Genomic DNA, 24,901 nt, shown 5'->3' with positions numbered 1-24,901 from the left:
TCCTTTTTTAACATCATTCAAAATTATTATATTTTTCTTTGGTAGCAGATATATACAGAATATATATAAAAACAAAGATTAAAATGGCTAAAATTGTAATGCATTATTATGCTGTACTGTTTTTCAAAAGCTCCACTTCATGTTTATTGTCATGCACATACTCACTTACTTAGTGACAGTATTATAAAAGAACACAGACAATGGATACAAGATGAAGCATTAAACACAACATCAGATGCTATATATAAGAACATACATCAGGTATACTCATTCAGTTTGCTAGAATGGAGGATTATTGAAAATGAATAATATCCTAATTGAAAGCATATGGAAGGTAGCAGAAATAAAACAATGAACCAGGCAGAAATGCTCTTATTTCACCAATGTGAACCTACATGTCCAGTAAAACTGTACTGCTTTAACTCTTTTAGATGAGTCAATTAAAGGTACATTCAATGGGTCAGCCATTAAGAAGGCTATAACTCTTAACTGCTTACTTGCTTGTAAATTGAAACAAATGCTTGGGAAGCCATCTCAGCTATGCTACTGACAACTGTCTAAACTTTCCTATGCTGTATAATTCCCTCCTATGGTGAAAGCAACATTTCAATTACAGCAGTTTTTCCAGCGCTTTATTAAACAGAGCTGGCGTGTATTACTAAAATAGGCTGGAATCAGTGTTACATTACAAGCAAAATGATTCTATGATCTGCCAAACACTGACTCTGGAAAACGCCAATTGACATGATTGCATTTCTTCCAGTTTTGGGGGGATACAGGAAAGAACATGTACGCATGGAAGGCACCCTAACTTTGGAAACACGCTCTGTGCTGTTAAGATGGCTGAAGTAGGCAGTTGCGCGTGGAGCCACTCCCCAAATTTCTGTTCTGCAAAATGTTCAGTTTATGATGAATCTAATTAGAGCAGTTTCTTAAAATATCAAAACCAATCAAAGATTTCAGATCACCTGAAGTAGCAAGGCTCTTACCAGCTGTTCAAACATCATCTGTCTTTGACAAATGTGTCACTCTCCAATAAACCTACTTAGTATACATCATGGAGTTTCAGTTAGCATTCAAGTAGAAGGTGTAGAAATGAATTTTACTTTCAATGTCAAGCTCAGTAAAAGAACGAAATGAGTCTAAATGAACAGCTTGTGTATTAAAATACATTGGCAGCCTTGGAGATAAACAGAACTCCTGGACATCTTAGGGCTGGAGGAACAAGTCGACTTAATGCAAGTGAAGTAACTGATTTTTGAAGAGAGAGGTTTCTTCATGCCTCAGAGGGGTATAAGTCACCCATCATGTTGCAGAAAAAAAAATTTCCAAGATCAATTTTAAAGAGAATTAACCATTCCAACTATGTTACTATTGTTAGAATATTAGGTGGTGCTTAAGAGCCATTCCTGAACCTTTAATAAATGCCAAGGTTGGCAAATCTAATTAAAAAGGGTGTTTTATTAACAAAAAAAAAGGTTCACCCAAAGAAGTGGAAACTTAAGGAGTAAAACGGTACACAATAATAAACCAGGCTGCCTGATTGAGCATTAACTATTGTAAAAGAAGCCTGGACACAGACAGACACTGAGACAGCCAGATGTCCAAAAAGTACACTCAGTTTATTCTTTTCTTCTGTACACACATACCTGACATTCTTTTAACGAATGTCTTTAAAAAAATGTAATATCACATAAGGTGAGAAAGTTGAGAGTATTTTCAGTATGTTTCTGAAGGTGCATGTTTCTTCACTATTCCATCTCCACAGACTATTCCAAATTGAAGGAAGTCAAACATGTCCACTCTTTGCTCCAACACATGGGTCCTCTTGTAACTGAGAAGGAGAGCTGTTTTCTCTAAGATGGGCTTAACACTAACCTCCTCAGTGCACTTATGTAAGTAAAGGATAAGCATTATTATAGTTATTATTGCTTCCTGGAAGATTACAGTGAAAATATTTTAAAAACAGGCTGACCACCTTTAATGACACTCATTTTGAATTTAGTTTGAATTTGAATTTCAGCTTTTTATACCTGGGCAACATAGTGACTAGGAATTTCTCTTTGCACATAACAAGGTAAATACAATTAAACAACACTATATACAATACATAAGACCATCACAACATCATATATAGTAGTAATGAAAAATATATTGCACAAAAATACAAATACATCAAATAATACAAAAAAGTAGAATTGCACCATCGCCCTGTAACGTATCAAGTAAGGCCTTATAATACAAAGAGAGAATAGAAAAAATAAATAAATTAATGTAATTTAGATTGGATGGAAAAGTTTAGAAATCACTGAAAAACATGCATGAATCAGTGACTGTGTTTAACTAGAGTGACTGCAGGAGGAAAGAAACTGTTTACAGTTGCCATTAGTTATCTTTCCTTGATGGTAATGTTTGAAAGACTAGGGGGCTTTGCCCCCTGCTCATTTTGCTTGCCCACCCCCTACTCAAAACCGGGGCGTGCCAGCCACTTTGCATCTCTGCCATTTGTGTTGTGAAGAGGGGGGCTGAATGCATGCTAAGGAGATGCGGTCACTCCTCTGAAACCCCCTCTTAAACGGTGATACATTGGGAAACAAATACATTTTTTTTACCTCCTCTTTGCTTGATCAACTGTTGGCTTGCTGCTGCTAATACTGCTGCCAAATATTTAAAGGCCTGTACAGCAGCTGTCCTTTTGTCTCACTGCCTTGTCTAGCGTGACATTAAAGTGTCTCCGAGAAAATCACATCTCATCTCCTTCCAAGCCTTCCAAGATTTTTTTTATAATAGAGAGATATGGCCTCCCGGGTGAGTGAAGTCTTTGATTATATTTCCAGCATGTTTCCTGACACATGATGCATACAGGACCTCAATGGAATCTATTTTCAGTCCTATAATGGCACACTGAAGTTTAGGTTTCAAGTGAGCAGATGCATTGTCATACCAGACTGTTATGGAGAAAGTGAGGATTCTTTCAATAATATCTATAGAACTGTAGCAACATTGATAAGGACAGGTTAAACTTTTTAAGTTGAAGAAGAAAAACATCAATTTTTAATAAGAATAGTTATGTTTTCATCCCAGTTTATACTGTGAGTGATAGTTACATGATTCCATCCTATTGAGAGTAACATCATTAATAACTAGGGAAGCAGGAGGTGAGGAGTTTCTGCTAAAATCCACAATCATTTCCAATGATTTCAAGGAATTCAAGTGAAGTTGTTGAGTGTGCACCAACTGGCTACCTTCCTTTGATATGGCACTTCAACCCTGTCTGTGATTGGGCCAACCAGGGTGGTGTCATCAGTGAACTTCAGCAGTTTAACAGATGGGTCACTGGAGCTGCAGTTATTGGTGTAGAGAGAAAGGGAAAAACAGAGGAGACAGAACACCACGCTGAGGGGAGCCTGTGCTCAGGGTCTCGGGCCCTGATGGATTTTCATTCATCTTCGCTGTCTAATGTCTATTCTTTTGGAAATTAGAGATCCAGAGACGTGTGGCATAGTCCATCTTCACACTGAGAAGATTGCTATGGAGAAGCACTGGCATGACTGAATTAAATGAAGAATTAAAATCCACAAATAAGATCCTGGCATAAGTAGCTGGAGAGTCTAAATGCTGCACGATGTAGTAGAGAGTCATGTTGAATGCTTCCTATACTGACCTGTTGGCAAACTTGTAAGAATACTGTAGTGGGTCAAGGAGAGAATTTGTGACAGATTTGAGATGCTAAAGAATCAGACATTCAAATTACTTCATTATTACAGAGCCTGTAATATTTTGCTTCTAAAACACAGGGATTATTTTCACATTCTTTGAAACAGGCATGGACTTTGCATTGAGCCGAAGACTGAGTGAAAACTTCCGTAAAAACAAGAACTAGCTTGATCAAATGATATCAAACATCTAATAATAATATTACCATAACATTTCTCTTGTGAGTAAATAAAAGTCCCGAGGCACACAACTTGAAGCTGGAGACAACACATAGTGCAATATATCAAATCATGAAGGGTTAGTACACGTGAAAAATTGACTCTATGAACCTAATAAAGCTGTACCTAGTCAGACTAGATGTGCTAGTTCTCAAGAAACAAATTAGTTTCCTGTTAGAAGTGGCATAAATGGGCCGGTAGAGGGAACCTTTTCTTCTGAATAGGAAGATCCATTTCAGCGTATGTCCATGAATGTACTCTGTAACTTGCTGGTCTTCCATCCAGGTTGGTCCGTACCTTCTATTCATTCCTATCAGGATTGACTCCCAGTAACCTTATGAGAGCATAATGTATGTAGGTTCATACAATGGATCAATAGATAATTTTAAGAGAATGTGGAGATATGCTTTTCATAAAAATTAAGGTAATAGCAGAGTTTGTTTGCTAGGAAAGAAAAGACATCAAAGCTGGGTGAACACACACATGGTTAATGTTGTAGGGACCTGACTTCCCATCTTAAATGTGCTGCCTTATATCAACTGAGCATTTGGAAGCTGAAGTAATTCGCATTATTGCTCTCTTCCTCAGTCCTTGTCACCAGCTTAGTAGATCCTCAAATGGCCTAGTCATTGGGTGTTTGGCAGTTCAATAAATGATTACAGAGTGCACTGAAATAGAATTTTTTTCCATTTGTGCACAGTGACACTGAATAAATAAAACTGTGTCACATTAGAGAGTGTGTGATTAGACATTGCAATTTTTTCTCTCTTTTTTTTGCTTAATATAGAAGCATAGTGCGTCACTAAAACCAGCTATCTGTAGATACAAACAAATGCATTGTTGCAAGCCATTGTTTTAGCAGATTAGAACCTTAAAGTATATATTTAAGAAGATAAATATGCAAAGAAAAAAAACAATCAATCAGTCACACAATCTGTTTCAAATATGATCATTTCCCAACTATCAACAGTGTACAGTAGCAGCAATTTCTGGAGGTGCCTTGTTATCTTTTACAGGCAGGCAAAATATAAGTAAAAGATATCTACAAGAGAACATAATGGTGAAATACAAACATAAAAACACAATGCAATATAAGCAACAAATATATATAAATACATACATGTGCAGTCATAGTTTGCTCCATCTCCTTGTCATGTCTGGCACAGGAGCACAAGTAGAGAGGCTCTAGATACCTCAAAACATGTCCTCTGTTTTCCACAGATGCACACAAGATGTCAGTTTGAAGAAGCTGTGCTCAGGAAGGTGGGCAGAACACCTAGAGTAGAGACTCACCCCTTAAGGTGCCTGGAAAGAACACAAAGGACACCCCTCTTCTAGCTATATGACTCAGGAAGTGGGGTTAAAATGCAGAACTGGAAGAGAGTTCCCCAAAGAACTGACAGTGAAAGGTAGCGAAGCTCCTGTAGATGGATTTGTGCCTCCATAAAGAGTTTTAAACAAAATTTTCCTTTTTGATCATTGCAATTAGTGTACTCTTATTTTATTATTACTTGGTTGCATTGTGCCTTGTCTTTGTGGTGATTAGAGCACTCACCATTGGTCACAATATATGCTGTTTATACAGAAAATAGGAAAAAAAAATTATGTACTGTATATATCTCTCTATGTATAAAATCCAACGTCTGTCTGTCTGTCCACAAGAGAACTACTTAACGTATTTAGATCATGTTTTTTTCTATCATTTGCTTAAACATTCCTGTTGATTTTGTGACTTCTCTCATTGCGCTATCATAGTTTGCTTGCAGGAGTGATTTATTCATGCTAATCTGAGACAGCAGCTGCGGGCCGAAGGGAGGGGGAAGTGTGACGTCAGGAGTGGGGAGCCAGGCAGGGCCCTCCTCACTGTCCTGTTTCACTACTACGTGGGTGGAGCCGTGAGGGACAGCTAGTATATATATAAACAAAAGCAGAAGACAGATTACAATGGAGGAACTGGTGATTAAAAAATCTGCCCTACAAGGTTTTGGTACCCTAGTGGATACCTGGAGGATTAATCCTTGGGATAATAAACAGAGAGATCATAATGTATACCTTAGAGGTGGGCACTAAAAGGGTCTGTACAGTAAGGAGAAGGTAAACCATTTACAACTTTATACATGAGAAGAAAGATTATAAAATCTTTTCAAAACTTAACTGGACACTTAGTGAAATGAAATAACAATTGTAGTTATATGGTCATACTTCCTTGTTATATTTATGACTTATGCTGCTGTGCTTTTAATTAACTGTTGAGTATTGGAACACCTGTAATAAAAAAACATGGCAAGAGTCAATTCTGGTTGAAATGAATGTACTTGCTTTTCCAGTTTGTGCAATGTCTGCAGTTGGAACAAAGCAGGTTTTAAAAATAGTGTTGCAATGTGACAAGTGAAACTCAAATGCATGTCAAAAACATCACAGATGGATTTAGGCAAACTAAAGTGAAAGCATTTTGAATTATGAATTTTCAGCACTCCCTTACTTTTCACTTAGATTCCACCCACTAAAAGAATATGAATTGTTTTTGAATTTAATGTCATATAATTATCACTCATCTGCCTTTTGCATCAGAATAAAATAAATAGTAATTAATGATAGATTTATCAAAAGAACTATTATTTAGTCAAGATGATAAATACAAAAGATAAATTGTGCTAGCACCAAAGCCTTGGGTCATCAATGAACAAGAATGAGGGAGTAATATGTTCAGAGTTCTGCACATAATGAAAACAATTCTGATAAATATGAAGTAAAAACAAGAGATAGAATGGTGCCTCATAGGCCAACTAAATTCTTAAGACTATATAGTAGAATGCTGTACTTCTAAAAGCAAAATATTGGTGGAATTTCCTTTACTAAAAGATATTAGAATATAAATCTTTTTAGGAAAGAAGACCAGCAGTGAACTTCACATAACTGCTCATCTTCTTCCATGGCAATCTGTGGTTTCCTCTAGCATATCCCACACCTTCAAAAATTACTTCTCACATGTAAATTGATGTCTCTGTTCTGTATACAGCTAGACAATAATCACTGAAAGAATGTCAGTTACTCACAATCTTTCACCAATGTCATACAGAAGGTCATAGACAAATCTGAAAAACTGTCATCACTCCAGTTATTTCAGTCATGCATCGAGTGTGGATCCAGAAATGTTGTGTATCAACATGGGACAGTACCTGCTGCTGTTTTCAGTAAGGTTATAATGATTATTAAAAAAAAATAAATAAAAATGTTTTAAAATTTCTATAACTCACAACTACCTGATCATTTTAGGGGACCGAGTAAGAAATAAGTAAAAGTGACTAATTACTTTTTCAAACTCCAAAACAAAAGTCACTAATTACTTTTTCAAACCCAAAAACACTATCCTTCGTAATGTTTTTTATCATATCCCCAGTTCCATTATGTTTTAGCTTTTTCTCATGATCTACTCTTTTACTTTTTTATGGTGAATGCACACATCATGTAACAGAAAGAAATGGCTCTTTCAAAAATATAAGTCTTTGACAAAATGCAACATAGTGTAAATTAGTTCATTTTTACAGTAGACTTATTGTCAAGCATATAAAGTACAATGGAACTCTTGTTTCCTTGTTTGATGAACATGCATCATGACATGAATCTCACCCCATAGGCTATGTAAAATATAACAACGCAGATTTTAATAGATGAAAAGTAGCCCCTAATACAATTTCCTCACCCAACAGGTTCTTTAGTTTGTTATTTTAGTTAGATAAAACTATATACAGTAATAAATCATTGGGAATGGCACTGTAATGTTTTTCAAACAGTCAGAGTAATTAGTACACAGCCTGCAACAATTTACATGCAGAGAGAAGTTTGTTCAGTGCATGCCTTCTAGCAGACTTAACAATGTATGAAAATTAGATAATAGTTTTCTTTACTTGTTGCTGATACGTGTCTCAGCACTTATGGGCACCCTTATGCTCGAACATGTTGTTCGTTATGGACAATCCATGGCCAGCACAGAAGTCCAACAACTGAACACCACTCGAGTTTAGATCAGGGAAGCCATTCCTCCCAATCACACCTCTCCAGGTTTCACTGTCATTGCCGATGTGTGCTTTTAATTTTCCCAGCAGGACGTTAGAGTCCCCAGTAGCTGCACTTCACAGCGTTTCTTCCAGGGACTCCAAGAAGGCCGGGTACTCTGAACTGTCGTTCGGCAAATAAGCGCAAACAACAGCCAGAGTCCTTCCCCCAAGTCGAAGGCACAGGGAAGCAACCCTCTTGTCCAACGGGGAGAACCCCAACGCGCAGGCCTCGAGCCGGGGGACCAAAAGCAAGCCCAACCTTTCCCAACACCTTTCACCTACAGCAACTCCAGAGTGGAGCAAAGACCAGCCTCTCTCAAGAGGAATGGTTCCAGAGCCCAGACTGTGCGTAGAGGTGAGCTCGACTATATCTAGCCAGTACCTCTCACACCAGTTCAGGTTCCTTCCCTGCCAGAAAGGTAACATTCCATGTCCCAAGAGCCAGTTTCGGCAACCGAGAGTCAGAATGCCAGAGTTCCCGCCTTCAGCTGCCACCCATATCACATTGCACCCAACACCTATGGCCTCTCTTGCAGTTGGTGGGCCAAGAAGAGAGCAGAACCACGTTGCTCCTTTGGGCTCAGCCCGGCTGGCCCCCATGGTCAAAGATCCAGCCATCAGGTGCTCGCCAGCGAGCCCATCCCCCAGGCCTGGCTCCAGGGTGGGGACCCGGGTACCCTTTCCCAGGGCAAGGGAAACGCCGATCCGTGATTTAAGTCCATGTGGGGTCTCAGGATCGAGTTAGTCTGGATCTTCACCTCCAAGGCAAACAGGCCATTACTATTATTTTCTTTAATTAAGAGGAAGACCAGTAAAATTCCTACTTTGTTGATCTTCATTTACATTACAATTATTGGCTTTTAATTCAAGACAGTATGTCCTCTTATTAAACTATTGGGAATTGTGTTTCATTTTCATTACCCTTGTTTAGAGAAGAGCAACTTTGTCTAATGCCTCTTTCATAAATACTGTAAATAGTGGCTGTTTGACATCTGATTTATATTAGTTTAAAGCTAGCTTTTAAGGGTTTTATAGTGTAAATAAATCTTCAAATACTATTACTATTTAAATATCTCATAGTTTTGGTACTAAATTGAGCACTTATTAGAAAGAGAAGGAGCAAGTTTTAAGTAATCAAACAATGATTTTAGATGCTTTGACTAACAGTTTTTTTTTTAATTAAACGCAGATATCATTCCATATAGTCAAACTTAACAAAGCAAAATTCAACCCTCACACAAGAGAAACAGAGGACAGCGAACAAACAAAGCTTTTCTTTAAAGGCAACAAGAAAGGAACAGTATCCTTTTCCCCAAAATGAAAGCTTATTCTAAAATGTTATTGACTATATCCCGGCATATTTTACAAAATGGTTTGCACAGATCCTCTAAGTAGGAAATTGACTTTTTCCAATTTAAAACAGAAAAGAACATCGTTACCCACTTACTTGAAAGTGGTGGGGTGGGATTCTTCCAGTTGAGCAAGATAAGTCTACATGGTAGTAGTGTAGTACAGTTTGTTTGTCCTTCTCCGCTTTAAGTCCATCTGAGAGTACACCAAACACCGTTGTTAATGGATTAGGAGGGATTGTGACACCAACACTGTCTGAAAGGCATTCAAAGATTTTTGTCCAAAATGTTGTTAATTTTGTGCATACCCAAAACATGTGGCCCAGTGATGCTGGAGCTAGATTGCAATGTTCACATGTTGAATCTTGCCCTGGAAACTTTTTGGACAATTTTAAACAAGTTAAATGCACACGAAAAAAGATTGAATTCTTTGTGCATATGGAGCTAGAATGTATTCTGTGTATGTCTGTCTTCCACTTCTCTTCTGAAATATTGAGCGACAGATCCTTACCCCATTGTACTCTGGGGTCTTTGAAAGAAAAGGACTTTAAAATATTTTATAAATTGAAGAGATGTTACCGAGTCTTCGGTCAATATGATCAATATTTCTTCTGGAATAGAACTGGGTGGGAAATGAGATCAATTGGTCAGGTTCTATTTAGCAAAGTTTCCAACTTGAAGGTAGTGGAAGAATTGTGTTGATGAGAAGTTAAAATTGAAGTATAATTGTTCATAGGATCTGAAGATATTATCTATGTACAAGTCTCTGGGTGTTTTAATCCTGGACATTTTCCAAACATTAAATACTGTATATGAGAGGGTGAGGAAGAGTGGTTGTCATGTACAGGTGCAACTGATAAAAGCTTTTCTGTCTTAAAGTGCTTCCTACATTTGTCCCATATTCTGTAAGAATGAAGGGCAATTGGATTATTAGTGTAATGAAGATAATTTGTATTAACAGGTGTGGAAGAAACCTCCCGAGGAAGACAAGAATAGATTAATCAATTAGATTTTTATTCAGTCACAGATGAGTACCTGGATTCTACGTTGCAAGGCAGAAGAGCAAAGTTCCATTTTTTGATTGGCTTTTAATAATTTCTTCTTCCTCCCCCTTGCCCTTACTTAATCAAAAAAGCATAATATCATTTTTTTACTTGTCGCACAGACCCTAAAGAAGAAATGGTCATCTTTCCTGTGTCAAACAGACACGTTCCTAAAGAAAATGAAAGTTGTCCTGGGTCAGCTTATTGCATGCACCCTGTCTTATGACAGACACCTGTATGAATAACCTGCCGTTATAGCAATACGGCTTTGTTAGCTATTAATCCTAAATAGCTTGCAAGCAGTTCATTTTTCTTTCACACAGGGGCACAGAGCAGGGAATATAACTGCAAGATTTTATTTCTATTGCAAACCAGGCTTCTGTATATTCATCAATTTGTGTTGATTTCCTGGTCTTTATAGCTTGTACAGTGGTGTGAAAAACTATTTGCCCCTTTCCTGATTTCTTATTCTTTTGCATGTTTGTCACACAAAATGTTTCTGATCATCAAACACATTTAACCATTAGTCAAATATAACACAAGTAAACACAAAATGCAGTTTTTAAATGATGGTTTTTATTATTCCAAACCTACATGGCCCTATGTGAAAAAGTAATTGCCCCCTTGTTAAAAAACAAGGCCACCCCCAGGCCTGATTACTGCCACACCTGTTTCAATCAAGAAATCACTTAAATAGGAGCTGCCTGACACAGAGAAGTAGACCAAAAGCACCTCAAAAGCTAGACATCATGCCAAGATCCAAAGAAATTCAGGAACAAATGAGATCAGAAGTAATTGAGATCTGTCAGTCTGGTAAAGGTTATAAAGCCATTTCTAAAGCTTTGGGACTCCAGCAAACCACAGTGAGAGCCATTATCCACAAATGGCAAAAACATGGAACAGTGGTGAACCTTCCCAGGAGTGGCCGGCCGACCAAAATTACCCCAAGAGCACAGAGACGACTCATCCGAAAGGTCACAAAAGACCCCAGGACAACTTCTAAAGAACTGCAGGCCTCACTTGCCTCAATTAAGGTCAGTGTTCACGACTCCACCATAAGAAAGAGACTGGGCAAAAACGGCCTGCATGGCAGATTTCCAAGACGCAAACCACTGTTAAGCAAAAAGAACATTAGGGCTCGTCTCAATTTTGCTAAGAAACATCTCAATGATTGCCAAGACTTTTGGGAAAATACCTTGTGGACTGATGAGACAAAAGTTGAACTTTTTGGAAGGCAAATGTCCCATTACATCTGGCGTAAAAGGAACACAGCATTTCAGAAAAGAACATCATACCAATAGTAAAATATGGTGGTGGTAGTGTGATGGTCTGGGGTTGTTTTGCTGCTTCAGGACCTGGAAGGCTTGCTGTGATAGATGGAACCATGAATTCTACTGTCTACCAAAAAATACTGAAGGAGAATGTCCGGCCATCTATTAGTCAACTCAAGCTGAAGCGATCTTGAGTGCTGCAACAGGACAATGACCCAAAACACACCAGCAAATCCACCTCTGAATGGCTGAAGAAAAACAAAATGAAGACTTTGGAGTGGCCTAGTCAAAGTCCTGACCTGAATCCAATTGAGATGCTATGGCATGACCTTAAAAAGGCGGTTCATGCTAGAAAACCCTCAAATAAAGCTGAATTACAACAATTCTACAAAGATGAGTGGGCCAAAATTCCTCCAGAGCGCTGTAAAAGACTCATTGCAAGTTATTGCAAACACTTGATTGCAGTTATTGCTGCTAAGGGTGGCCCAACCAGTTATTAGGTTCAGGGGGCAATTACTTTTTCACACAGGGTCATGTAGGTTTGGATTTTTTTTTCTCCCTAAATAATAAAAACCATCATTTAAAAACTGCATTTTGTGTTTACTTGTGTTATATTTGACTAATGGTTAAATGTGTTTGATGATCAGAAACATTTTGTGTGACAAACATGCAAAAGAATAAGAAATCAGGAAGGGGGCAAATAGTTTTTCACACCACTGTATATTTGCCACCGAGTAAGAAAATAGAAAATTAGGTAGTGCCATTCCCCCTTCTCCTTTAGGTCATTGTAGAGTCGCCCTTTGGATATGTGGACGTTTTGAATTTCAAATAAATGAGGTTCTGATTGAATCTAATTTCTTAAACAATGATTTCTTAATATATATGGGTGTGATTTGAAATAAGAAAAGAAGCTTGAGAAGGATGGTCATCTTAACAATGTTGATTCCCCCTGCTAATGTAAGATGGAGGGTAGACCATCTATTCATATCTTGTTTAATTTTTTTTCCCTGTAGACAGCAACATTCTGTTGAAAAAGAGCTTTATATTTACTTGTGATATTTACTGCTAGAGATTTAAACTGATCTGCTAAGATAAATGGGAAGGTATGCAGTGCAATGTTGTGCACTAGAGAATTAACTGGAAAAAGCACATTTTTATTGATTCTGAGTCCAGTTTTTTGAAAATCTGCTAATGGTTTTTGGACTGCTGGCATGGAATTTTGTGGGTCAGATATATACAGCACCATATCATCTGCATATAGTAATATTTTCTGTTCAAGTGCAATCTCTGGTGCATTTTGAAAGTATATAGCCAGTGGTTCAATAAGGGGGATCCTTGACGAGTACCACATTCTAGTTTGAAGTAGTCTGAAATAATGTTGTCAATATAAACTGAGGCTTCTGGACTAGTATAAAGTAGTTTGACCCAAGCACATATGTTTAGGCTGAACCCAAATTTGTGCAATGTGGTGAATAGGTAGTTCCATTCAACCAAATCAAAAGCTTTACCTGCATCTATAGATAATAAGATCTCTGGGGAGTTAGAATTAATGGGTGAATATATTATATTAAAAAACATTGAAGATTGGACGTTAAGTGTTTGTCTTTAACATATCTGGTTTGGTCTTGTGATATTACAAAAAGAAGATATAGAAGGAAGCACTTTCTCAATCCTCAATTTCTCATGGCTAGAACTTTGGAGAGAATCATAACGTCATTATTCAGGAGTGAGATTGGTCTGAGGTAATTACACATTGTAGTAAGTCCTTATTTTTCTTAGGAAAGTAAAGTCAAGTCAAGTTGGGGAGCATGCACTGGTACAGTGCATTGCCGCACCCACTACACGATAAAACAACTTGGGATCCCGGTTTGCATCCCCCCCAGGCAGACACACGGTCCAGTTCCACCCTCTGGAAATGACCCTCTATCTGCCGCAGCCAGGTGTTACGTGGGTGACCTCTTGGCCTGGTCCAGCCACTCGGGTCCCCAAAAACGAGGATCTTTCAAGCCGGATCACTCTCTGGGAAACGCGCTACATGGCTGTACTGCCATAACTGATGCTCCCTCACAATGCAGATAATGTGCCTCATTCATGACTCCATGAGCAACCGCTCATTCGACACAAAGTCAAACCAATGGTACCCAAGGATTTTCCGGAGAGACACAGTACCAAAGGAGTCTAGTCTTCATCTCAGGTTACTGGATAGCATCCATATCTCACAACCATTTAGCAAGACAGGAAGCACCAGGACTCTAAAGACTTGGACCTTCATCCTTTTGCATAGATATCGGGAGCGCCACACACCCCTTTCCAGTGACCTCATGACCCCCCCATAGTGAATGTCACTGCCAAGGTAAGTAAACCTTTCGACAAGATCAACACTCTCTCTGCAAACAGACACATGGCTGATGGCTTTGCGCAGGAGGTCATTAAAGGCCTGGATCTTGGCTTTTATCCAGGACACTCGCAAGCCCAGACACTCAGACTCCTCGCTCAGTCTCTCGAGTGCCCTGATCAGACCCTCCATTGATTCCGTGAAGATCACAGCATTGTCAAAATCCGTGAATCTTTCTTTACCAACAGATGCCCCACAGCCGCTGGATCCCACGACCTTGCCCAAAACCCAGTCCATACAAGCATTGAACAGAGTAGGAGCAAGAACACACCCCTGACGAACCCCAGAATCAACTGGGAAAAATGCAGAGGTCCTGCCTCCACTCTTCACAGCACTCACAGTACCAGTGTACAGGCCAACCATAATATCCAGCAACCTCGAGGGTATTCCACAAACCCTCAGGATGTCCCACAGGGTAGCTCGATCAACTGAGTCGAACGCTTTGCGAAAATCGACAAGAGCTGCAAAGAAACTCTGTCAATTTTTGCGTTTGCGCTCCATGAGAACCCTCAGTGCCAGGATGCAGTCGATGGTAGACTTCTTAGGTGTAAAACCAGACTGTTCCAGTCGCTGGTAGATGAGCAAGTGATCACGGATCCTATTGAGGACAACCCTAACAAGGACCTTACCTGGCACCAAGAGCAGTGTTATCCCCCTGTAGTTGCTGCAATCCAGGCAATCACCCTTCCCTTTCCAGATAGGGATGACAAGTCCCATTTTCCAGTCAGATGGGATGATCCCAAATGGAAGCAAAGATTGCTTGCAATGCCAGGAGGACAGCCTTACCACCAGCCTGGAGAAGTTCACACCGGATACCACAGATCCCTATATCCTAAACCCTTAGCTGATTCACCACCTTTGCAATCTCAGTGAGTGGTTCACAGCTAATTTGAGGATTAGCCTCAAGAACCATGGACCCAGAGATATTCAACATCCTAGCCAGAGGATCAGCTTTGAACAATTACTCAAAGTAGCCAGCCCAGCGGAGGATGACACCACAGTTCTTAGGAAAGATGATAATTAATGTTTGGTGAAAAGTATGAAGTAGAATTTTGTTGTCTTTAGCTTCAATAAATATTGCTAATAATAGTGGAGCTAACTTATTTGAACTTTTTTTTATAAAATTCCACTAGGTAGCCATCAGGGCCGGCTATAGCATCTGGTAATTCTGAAAGTGTCAAAGGTTTATTCAGTTCCACATCACTAAGAGTATCTAGCTGAAGTATCTGTAATGAATCAAAAAAAACTCATTAGATTGTGTCTTATCTTCTTTAAACTATGTAGAATTCAAGGACTTGTATGACAATGAATTCAAAAGGAAACTGAAGCCCACTGAATCAGCACCATCATTCATGCAGGTTGTCTAGAATTTTCTTGACAGTCACAGAGCAGAGAATTATGCTGAGCTTGTGGAGAACCTGCTGAAAGCGTATCAGCTTGACGGAGAGAGAATGCTACTGAGGACACATTTTCACATTCTCATCTCGACTTTTTTCACCAAATCTAGGCGATCAGCAATGAGGACGGGGAAAGATTTCATCAACATATAAAGGCGATGGAAAAGTCATATTGGGGAAAAGTCACTCCGAGCATGATGGGTGACTACTGTTGGTTCTTGCAAAGAAAGACAGATGTGCAGTACAAGCACAAAAGTGAGTGTCTCAGACAATTTTGAGCACGCTGACCTTGCTTTTATATTGAGGTAAATTGACATAAACATGTTTTAAAGTGTCTCTGGTGTTGTCTTCTGGTTTGTTTTCAGAATAAACACATTCAAACAATTTTGGTGGGACATAGTCCAAACTCCAGATATTGTGTTGATATATTATATTGATATTCAAAAGTGTCAAAACGGCAATGATGTGTATCTCAAAAATCTCACATATGAAATCAGTGTAAAAAACTTAATAGAGAGCTACTCTGAAGTTCCCAGTAGCAAACAAAAAATATTTTTTTTGTAGACCAGTGTAATTGCTGTTATTGTACTGCAGACTTCCTGCTATTGGATCTGTTGGGATAAGATCTTATTGGCCTTCTCTCCATGTTTATAATATGATGTTGTGATTTAAAGATGAGCTGTTCCATTTCATTAGTAGTCAAGAGGTTAAATTCTAATTGCAAAACCTGTGTTTTCCTATAAAGTGCCTCATTTGGAGACCTGTCATATTCTAGACCTATTCTGATAATTTCACTGATTTACAGTAATTTCTTGGTTTACAATATTTTTATGAGAAAGCATTTCAATCTTTCCTGTGCTCCAAATGCAGAGTCCAGTGGGGGATGATGCAGCAGACTTGCAGGGGGCATTAGATGTAGGTGATAGTGGGGATGAAAAGGCCATGCTTGGCTCCAACAGTCCTCCTGGAATTAACAAATACTTTTTGCCCTCCTCGCTCTCAATTTCACTTCTACTAACACTCTCAGCTGGAGCCGATGCTGTAGCGTCAGGTCCTGGCAGATCTGTACCTTCTCCCGTCTGTTCCAGATCAATCTCTGGGAAGCTGTACAATGAAGCTGAGGGCGATTTAGACTTTGATGGAACTTTTGTGGCCTTATCTTTTTATTTTTCCCTTTCTTTCTGAGCCCTTTGTTTGCTGTTCATGCTTATATGTATTTGCATATAAAATAATTAAATCTGGGCGGCACGGTGGTGCAGTGGGTAGTGCTGCTGCCTTACAGTTAGGAGAGCCAGGTTCGCTTCCTGGGTCCACCCTGCGTGGAGTTTGCATGTTCTCCCCGTGTCTGTGTGAGTCCCTTCTGGGTGCTCCAGTTTCCTCCCACAGTCCAAAGACATGCAGGTTTAGGTGCATTGGTGATTCTAAATTGTCCCGGGTGTGTGCGTACCCTGCGGTGGGCTGGCACCCTGCCTGGGGCTTGTTTCCTGCCTTGCACCATGTGTTGGCTGGGATTGGCTCCAGCAGACCCCCGTGACCCTGTAGTTAGGATATAGCAGGTTGGATAATGGATGGATGGATAATTAAATCCTCTTGGGATGAGTAAATTTAGGATATCTCAGAAAGATAATAAAGAAAAAGGTAAAATAACACCAAGGCTAACGGAGCTCCCTCTACACATCCATCTCCTACAACGGACAAGACAAACCTTTCACAGTTTAGGGAAATCTGACAATGTTGAAAAACTTCTGCTGACAGTGAATGTTAATGTCTCTCAATAAGATTACTTTGTCATAATTAAAAGTTAATTTGTAGAAATGGTTGCTGAAGTCAACTAAAAATATGGAATAGGTAAAAACAATTTGTAGTGTGTGTTTGTAAATATTAGATCCAAATAGATGAAAAAGTAGACTTGAGTGGCAGACATTTACTTTTTTCCTGGGTTGCTCCAAAGAGTAATACATCAAACACATAGTCAATTACATCTTTTCTCCAGAGGCTTGAGGGCTAGGCTATCACAGGTTTTATTATGGAGAATCCAAACTTCAAACATGTACTTAATCATGTCCATGTTTTACAGTGGACATGTGATGACATCAAAAATTGCTTTGTTGTCAGCGCACATGGCAAGCAGTAGGCTTCATTGACAAACCTAACATGATAACAACAATGTCTTTAAATTTGTACTATAACTGTGTTTGAATTAGTTTTAAGATCTAGAAATAAAAGTTGCAAATATTGTAATTTTATCTCAGCTTTTTTATAATATTGGAAGTACACTATTACAAATTTCTTTAAGTCTACCTCTTGAGTCTCTAATGCATGATTTAAGCAGGCTGACAAAACCGTAAGGAAAAGTCATGCATAAAATAGCAGTATCTGTATGTGTCCAAGTGATGGCCAATATAAACAATGCTGCACATCCAATCTCTGGCAAACTAACATTGAGTAATTTTGGACAACAAATTATTCAGCAGAAATGGGTCAAGAAAAGCTGCTATATAAACAGCATATAGTTCCCCCCTGTGACTGCTCACTTATTATTAGCAAAGTCAGAGATTTTCTTTTTTTGTGCTTATTTAATGGGGTTGTTATTTGTTATAGTTTTTTTGACCCTCTGTAAAAGCTAATTTTACTTCTTGGTAGAAATAAGTATAATCTATCAATCTATCTATCTGTTATTAGCTAATCACTATCTATCTATCTATCTATCTATCTATCTATCTATCTATCTATCTATCTATCTATCTATCTATCTATCTATCTATCTATCTATCTATCTATCTATCTTTGGGCTCTAAATTCATTGCTGTAGCTGTGTTTGTCAAGTTGAGCCCAGCACAAATCCCCCTTCCTCTCCCCAGATCACCCATAACTTGCTCAGCCAGTGGAGACTCCAGAAGCCATGGTCCTCACCACCAAACCCCATCTTGACTGCCTAAATCTGCAGTGGCCAGAACACTCAAGGTCGGTTGGCCCCCCGTCTTTCTTCTCACTCTCCTGGCATACCTTGGATCCCTGGGGAAGATTCCACATCAAACAACCTCTCCTCTAACAATAATCACCAGGGATGATCCTCACCTAGAGCACCAATCCTTTGCTTTTCCACAGGGCTAATGACTGAGCTGCCTCTCAGGCACTCACTGGGTGGCTCGCCTAGCTCTACCACCTGACACTGCTCCAACAGTTCTCTGTTTCCTTTCTGTTTCTCTTTCCTCTCATCCTTTCTGTCATGCAGGGTCCTTTTATATGGCCTGATTGGGCATAGGAATGATACATTGCCTCCTCTGAGATGTGAAGGAGACAAATGACTGATCTGCTTACATTTGCACATGAGAGCACGATCAGCCAAGCACCACAAACAACACCAGAGTGAAGCATGCTCATGCACACCCATACCCAGTTGGAGCCAACATGCGCTGGGTTGTAATTATTTATTTAAAAACTGCACTTTGCCACAGACCTCTCATCACATTCTACCCATAAAACATAAGGAACTGAAGTGTAATTAATGGGACAAGACACAGTTATGAACATATCAGAAAGTACTTTAAAAAATGAAAAAATAATAATTAAAAATTACATAAATACCATTATATAATGGATACTAGTTTTTGTCACTTACTAATTACAGTGGTGGTCAAGGAAGCCAAGATTGAATAGTGAACTAATGTAAATCAATCTACCCAATCCAATTTTCACTTCATCCTAAACATACCAATGTCATAATTTGATCTCCAAGTTTCATATTTTCTCACCAACTCTCAATTAACATATTTTGAGCACTAAATCTGTTTGTCATATAAATGAGAGAATCTAGAATGAATTTATTTTATTACAGAAAAAAGACACATAAGTCTTGGAGAATTTATTTAAACATTGGTTTACATTAACTCTTAATCCAGAAACTATTCACCGCACTTTAATGGATGCACAAAAACATTTGCATGGTATTCAGGATACAAGTCATCATGACAGCTGTTCTGATCCTCAGGTCACACAAAAACATGGTTCCCAGAAACTGTTCAGTGTTAATCTAATCTGTAAATTAGCTTCAAGGTAGTGTACTTTCTGTTTTGAAACTCTTGGTAAAGAATCATCTGACTATTATGGTGTTGGGCCCAAAATGCACTATACTTTTGCCAGAAATGTCAATCGTCAATGAATGCATACTCTGCAGAATTGCAAATTAATTTTTGCTGATGCTGATTCAGATTCTCAGGATATTATGAGGTGCTAACGCTGATCTCAGCTTGGTGAGCTTTGCATATGATAATACTGTATTTGAAATATAATGCATAAACACAACAAAGGTACCTACTAAAGCAGGGAACGAGTTTACTGTACATCGTGATAATGTGTACATACAGTGCATCCGGAAAGTATTCACAGTGCATCAATTTTTCCACATTTTGTTATGTTACAGCCAAAATGGATTAAATTCATTTTTTTCCTCAGAATTCTACACACAACACCTCATAATGACAACGTGAAAAAAGTTTACTTGAGATTTTTGCAAATTTATTAAAAATAAAAAAATTGAGAAAGCACATGTACATAAGTATTCACAGCCTTTGCCATGAAGCTCCAAATTGAGCTCAGGTGCATCCTGTTTCTACTGATCATCCTTGAGATGATTCTGCAGCTTAATTGAAGTCCACCTGTGGTAAATTCATTTGATTGGGCATGATTGGGAAAGGCACACACCTGTCTATATAAGGGTTGACAGTTCATGTCAGAGCACAAACCAAGCATGAAGTCAAAGGAATTGTCTGTAGACCTCCGAGACAGGATTGTCTTGAGGCACAAATCTGGGGAAGGTTACAGAAAAATTTCTGTTGCATTGAAGGTCCCAATGAGCACAGTGGCCTCCATCATCCATAAGTGGAAGAAGTTCGAAACCACCAGGACTCTTCCTAGAGCTGGCCGGCCATCTAAACTGAGCGATCGGGGGAGAAGGGCCTTAGTCAGGGAGGTGACTAGGAGCCTGATGGTCACTCTGTCAGAGCTCCAGAGGTCTTCTGTGGAGAGAGGAGAACCTTCCAGAAGGACAACCATCTCTGCAGCAATCCACCAATCAGGCCTGTATGGTAGAGTGGCCAGACGGAAGCCACTCCTTAGTAAAAGGCACATGGCAGCCCGCCTGGAGTTTGCCAAGGCACCTGAAGGACTCTCAGACCATGAGAAACAAAATTCTCTGGTCTGATGAGACAAAGATTGAACTCTTTGGTGTGAATGCCAGGCGTCACGTTTGGAGGAAACCAGGCACCGCTCATCACCAGGCCAATACCATCCCTACAGTGAAGCATAGTGGTGGCAGCATCATGCTGTGGCAGGAACTGGTCAGGGTAAAGGGAAAGATGACTGTAGCAATGTACAGAGACATCCTGGATGAAAACCTGCTCCAGAGCGCTCTTGACCTCAGACTGGGGCAACAGTTCATCTTTCAGCAGGACAACAACCCTAAGCACACAGCCAAGATATCAAAGGAATGGCTTCAGGACAACTCTGTGAATGTCCTTGATTGGCCCAGCCAGAGCCCAGACTTGAATCCGATTGAACATCTCTGGAGAGATCTTAAAATGGCTGTGCACCGACGCTTCCCATCCAACCTGATGGAGCTTGAGAGGTGCTGCAAAGATGAATGAGCGAAACTGGCCAAGGATAGGTGTGCCAAGCTTGTGGCATCATATTCAAAAAGACTTGAGGCTGTAATTGCTGCCAAAGGTGCATCGACAAAGTATTGAGCAAAGGCTGTGAATACTTATGTACATGTGATTTCTCAGTTTTTTATTTTTAATAAATTTGCAAAAACCTCAAGTAAACTTTTTTCATGTTGTCATTATGGGGTGTTGTGTGTAGAATTCTGAGGAAAAAAATGAATTTAATCCATTTTGGAATAAGGCTGTAACATAACAAAATGTGGAAAAAGTGATGCACTGTGAATACTTTCTGGATGCACTGTATATATTGTGTCATTTCAAGTGTTTTCAATACTCTTGATTCAGTTATTTTGTCAAAGCAGATGACTCAAACTGTCAAATGATTTTTTTCACTATGTTTAGAGAAAAAGCTTTAAAATGTTACAAATGTAAATTAATGTTAGTAGTAAATTTGACTTAGTCTGCTTAGCTTGAACTTGAATATAATATAGCTTTACACAGATAATGGAAGATTTGGTGTAAACCCCTATAAGTTACAGAAAATGGAATAGCCAATAGATTGAAGTTATACTGTACAGCTAGAAAGAAGCGAGTGGTCCGACAGAAAGACATTAAGGACATATATTTTTCTTACCGTCTGCTGCATAGAACAATGCATAGAAACCTTAAAGAATGTAACCTAGATATTTAAGCAGAATACCATAGGTGCCTCTTTTTTCCTTTTTTTTTGTTTTGTTTGTATTATCAACTTTTTTTCTATTTTGTGCGAACTGTTTGCTTTGAATTTCACTAAAATCCTTAAAAATGAAGACACTTGGATTGTGGAGTATTTTTGTATGACAAGTTATACTAGTGCCAAAATATCTGTCTGGTAGCTGCATTTGGACTATTTTGAACTTCTGAACCATTTGAAAACTCAGCAAATACAGCTAGATTACAAATACATTACGCAATCATTTCCGCATTCATTTTGTGAATTTCCCCTTGGGATTAATAAAGTATCTATCTATCTATCTATCTATCTATCTATCTATCTATCTATCTATCTATCTATCTATCTATCTATCTATCTATCTATCTATCTTAGATCTTAAAAAGCTCTGATTGAATAAAAAAATGTATTTCATAAACTTACTGATTATTTTACTTTGCAGGCTAAAGACACTCTGATCTACTCAAATATTCATTCCGTTATATTTTTATTTTGAATCATTAGTTAATTGTTGTATTAGTAGGTGGAAGTTCTTCACATATAAAACTATCAATTCTAAAAATATTGGGGGTTGAATTTTATTGTTTTCGAAAATCAGTAGAATTTAGATTATCTTTCATCATTTGCTAATCCTCACATATGCTCTTTATCTTCATTCTGCATCTTGGAAATATATGAAAATTAAGGAGGTTTTTCAAAGTACAGGGTATAGAAAAGTTATATTAAGCACAAGTAAGTAATGGATAACTTTATTTAATAATTAATGTGTGGCATAGTGGCGCTGCTGCCTTGCAGTTAGGAGACCCGGGTTCACTTCTTGGGTCCTTCCTGTGTGGAGTTTGCATGTTCTACCTGTGTCTGTGTGGGTTTCCTCCCACAATCCAAAGACATGTGGATTAGCGATTCTAAATTGGCCTTGGTGTGTTTTTTGAACTTCCCTCTTCTTTATTTTAATGAACTTAATTAAGTATTCCAAAAAAGACGCTCACTTGCATATCAGAAAACACAACTATCTCATGGTTCCAAGATCAAATAAAACTTCTGTTGGAGAGTGAAGATGCAGTTATGTGACTGCGAAGCTCTAGTATGAACTACTCATCAATATATCAATGCCATCAGCATTCAAGGCAGAAGATTTACTTTGTCAGCTTATATCTGTTTAAATTGTTTGATATATGTCTTTTTTTTCATTAGATTGCAAATTATAAATATTATCAGCTGGTGTCCTGTTGTGGTGCTGACAGACCTTGAAAAGGATTGGAAACAAATGTATCCTTAGTGATAAGACTCTAGCATTATATATTGTTGCCAGAATCATGGAATGTTTATTCATCACATATTTAAGCAGGTCTTGTTCCGATTCACCCACTCATTCTTTCTATTTTTCTTGAGTCTCTTGTAGTCTTGTTTTCTTTGACTTTCATCTCCTCAAACTCCTGATCAATATCATTTGTCTGTGCTTATCTTTGGTTTTGCCAAAATGCCCAATTTGTGTTTGTGAATACAATTGAAAAAGCTTTTCTGGAGGATTTCACCTTCCTTGCGGTCTAATTTAAGAGGAAAATCTCAAAGAGTAACTGATTATCAACCCAAAGGTGAAGCACAAAGCTTGCAAAGTGGCATTATTTCCTTGGTGGTTTGACAAATGTATCATATCAATCATGAGTTTCACAAAGGTCAAGTGTAGCCAGCTAAAATGGTTTGTACAATGAAGCAGAGGAATGTATGTTTAATTATATTTGCTAATGTCATTTCATTCAGTAAACCTAACTAAATCATCAGATTCTGTAATAGCGTATGTTTCTTCTTGCATGAAATAACTCCATTGCATAAAAAAATCCCTGTATTGAAATTATTGTTTACAGCGTGTTACAAAGATGTGAATTTTCAAGAAAGAAAGAATATACAAACGTGATTCTGCCTACAATCCACTTCAGTTTTGAGGAATTGCAGGGTCTATCCTGACAGCAGTGGAGGCAGAAACCAACCCTTGATGAAGTGCCAGTCCATTTCACACTGAGGCACACACCCACACACTCATTTAGGATTAAATCTGATTAATCTGAGATGACAAACATGATTACTCTGAGGAAAATCACATACAGACATAATAAGAGCATACAAGCACTACACTAATGAACATTCCCAGCTTGGGACTTGAAGCCCGGATGCTGGAGCTGTGTTGCAGTAGCCTTAAACAAATTGCTTAATTATTTATATTTTCTGTTTCTACTGTCACAAAGGAAGTAAATGGGGATCATAATTTCATATGATAGTTATAAATGATGCAAACATGAACTTGGCACGTTTATATTAGTGCTGAGGGAGTGACTATAGTTGCATCCCCTGAATAGACTGGCTTCTGTCCAGGTTTGTTTCCTGTCGGGTATTGCATGTTACCAGCTCCCCTCAGCTAGGCATTAAAAATGAGTGAACATGTTTAATGGAGAGATGTGTTATGGCTATGTATTGCTACTGCGCCCATCTTTGTTTAAAAAAGGAAATCAATAAACTTTATCCAATTTGAACGGCTCTTTAAAAATGTGTTGTAGATGTTTGGGCATTGTAGTGAGTGACATTGAGTCTGAAATGAAAGTGAGAGAGGCCATTGTGTTATATGAAACCCTCACAGCTGTAATTAGAAGTCAGAAGCCCGCATGCTCACTTGGGCAAGGACGGGTCCCTTTAGTTCCGTTGAATAAGCTGTTGCTCTTGGACTAGGTTTGCATCCAGTCTCTCCATGAGAAGATACAAAATGGAAAGTGGCTTGGCTGCTAATGTTTTCTTGTCTGAGACTGTTCAAGGAAGTGGTGACTGTAGCATGGGGTAGCTGGACTAAAATAAAAGAGAGAGAGAAAAGGAGACAGAGAGACTCTGTTTGTGTAATATGTCACCCTTACTCTTACAGTTAGAAGTCAAACAACCTACTTGTTCACTTGAGCTGGGGAAGTTTTCTTTAGCTTGGTAAACTGGTGATTTCTGCTTCCTAGACCCCCAGTGTGTGGCCTGCCTCTCCATATAAAGACATGAAATGAAGTGGAGTGGGGATCTGAGCGATATGTCAGTGGTCTCATGATTGCA

Source organism: Polypterus senegalus, chromosome 1 (genome assembly GCF_016835505.1).
Source record: "Polypterus senegalus isolate Bchr_013 chromosome 1, ASM1683550v1, whole genome shotgun sequence".
NCBI lineage: Eukaryota > Metazoa > Chordata > Cladistia > Polypteriformes > Polypteridae > Polypterus > Polypterus senegalus.
This window is presented reverse-complemented; position numbering follows the sequence as displayed.